Here is a 2500-nt window from a genome sequence, read left to right on the forward strand (position 1 = left end):
GTTTCAGTCATTTTGACTGCGGCCATGCTGGAGCACCGCCTTTAATCGAGCAACTCAACCCCGGGACTTATTCTTTTGTAAGCCCAGTACTTATTCTATCGGTCTCCTTTGCCAAACCGCTAAGTAACGGGACATAAACACACCAGCATCGGTTGTCAAGCAATGCTAGGGGGACAAACACAGACACACAAACACACACATACATATATATATATATATACACATATATACGACAGGCTTCTTTCAGTTTCCGTCTACCAAATCCACTTACAAGGCTTTGGTCGGCCCGAGGCTATAGCAGAAGACACTTGCCCAAGATGCCACACAGTGGGACTAAACCCGGAACCATGAGGTTGGTTAGCAAGCTACTTACCACACAGCCACTCCTATGCCTACATATATATATATATATATAATATACGACAGGCTTCTTTCAGTTTCCATCTACCAAATCCACTCACAAGGCATTGGTTGCCCGGGGCTATAGCAGAAGACACTTGCCCAAGATGCCACGCAGTGGGACTGAACCCGGAACCATGAGGTTGGTTAGCAAGCTACTTACCACACAGCCACTTCTGCACCTAATATGTCAGTCTATTGAGTAACAAGGTGCCTAGACATGTTTTACCAAGTGAACTGGAAATAAAGGACACCATATAAATGGGCCTTTTGTTTACTAGGATTTTGCCAAGTAAGATACAACCTCGTCACTGTAAACCAAGCTGAACAGAAAGGTGTCACATTAACAACTGGTGTAGCAGCATTGTAGTCAGATGTTACAAGTGTAAAGGAGATGCCTTCAACCCAGTGGAACAGGTCAAGAAAGTTACAGAGAGAGTTAAAGCCCAATTAATTAAAAACAGAATTAGATGGATCCTTAATAATTATCCAACTGATGCCAGCATCATCATCATCATCATCATCATCATCATCGTTTAACGTCCGTTCTCCATGCTAGCATGGGTTGGACGGGTCGACGGGGATCTGGGAAGCCAGGAGGCTGCACCAGGCTCCAGTCTGATCAGGCAGTGTTTCTACAGCTGGATGCCCTTCCTAATGCCAACCACTCCGAGAGTGTAGTGGGTGCTTTTTACGTGCCACCGGCACAGGTGCAAGGTGAGGCTGGCAATGGCCACGAATCAGATTGGTGCTTTTTACATGCCACCAGCACGGAAGCCAGTCAAGGCGGCGCTGGCATCGGCCACATTCGGATGGTACTTTTTACATGCCACCGGCACAAAAGCCAGTCAAGGCGGCGCTGGCATCGGCCACATTCGGATGGTACTTTTTACATGCCACCGGCACAAAAGCCAGTCAAGGCGGCGCTGGCATCGGCCACATTCGGATGGTACTTTTTACATGCCACCGGCACAAAAGCCAGTCAAGGCGGCGCTGGCATCGAGGCCATTAAATGGTGATGGTTATTTTTTATGATCTCCAAAGGAAACATCATAAGCAGAAAGTGTAACCTCTCGAAAGAGCTGTTCTTCACTCCTGTTCCAGAGCGTAGGCTGCGGGGTCATTCTGAAAAGCTCTATGTGTGACGATTTCATCTCAATCGAAGGAGAGGGGCTTTCTCCGTCTGGATTGCGGATCCGTGGAATAAGCTGCTGGACGAGATAGTGAAGATGCCGACAACCGCTCAGTTCAAGGTCTCTCTGGACCAGAAATGGCCTGAACTCTTTGCATGAACACTCTTCCTGTACATAACTCCATGTCCCCCTACATGGCCTTGCTTTTGCTTTTTGAGCCAATAAAAATTGAATTGAATTGAATTGAATATATATATATATATATATAAAGCTCTATCTACAACGATTTCATCTCAATCGAAAGAGAGGGGCTTTCTCTGTCCGGGTTGCGGATCCGTGGAATAAGCTGCCGGACGAGATAGTGAAGATGCCGACGACCGCTCGGTTCAAGGTCTCCCTTGACCACAAATGGCCTGAACTCTTTGCATGAACACCCTCCCTGTACATAACTCCATGTCCCTCTACATGGCCTTGCTTTTTGCTTTTTGAGCCAAAAAATTAACTCAACTTAACTTAACTAACCTGTACAGCTAAGCGCTTTATAAATGCAAGACTGATGGTAAATGACCATAACAAATGACCTTCTAAATATAAATATAGGCATAGGGGTGGCTGTGTGGTAAGACGCTTGACCATTATTCTCTATAGAGGGGCTTTCTCCGTCCGGGTTGCGGATCCGTGGAATAAGCTGCCGGACGAGATAGTGAAGATGCCGACGACTGCTCGGTTCAAAGTCTCCTTGACCAGAAATGGCCTGAACTCTTTGCATGAACACCCTCCCTGTACTTAACTCCATGTCCCCCTACATGGTCTTGCTTTTTGCTTTTTGAGCCAAATAATTAACTTAACTTAACTTAACTTAACTTGAGCTGATCAGAGAAAGGTTTTAAAAAATGGTTAAAAACTATGATTTAAGAGAATGAAATAGAAGGCAGAATTGAAAAGATAGGGTCTAGTATAAAAGAGGG

General features: G+C 45.6%; 1 protein-coding gene across 3 annotated transcripts in view; it reads right to left on the reverse strand.

Annotated features, from left to right (window-relative positions):
- LOC115231260 overlaps positions 1–2500 on the reverse strand; it is a 37944-nt gene that overhangs the window by 5617 nt on the left and 29827 nt on the right. The window lies entirely within an intron of this gene.

The sequence above is a fragment of the Octopus sinensis genome, unplaced genomic scaffold, assembly GCF_006345805.1.
Source record: "Octopus sinensis unplaced genomic scaffold, ASM634580v1 Contig17993, whole genome shotgun sequence".
Classification (NCBI taxonomy): domain Eukaryota; kingdom Metazoa; phylum Mollusca; class Cephalopoda; order Octopoda; family Octopodidae; genus Octopus; species Octopus sinensis.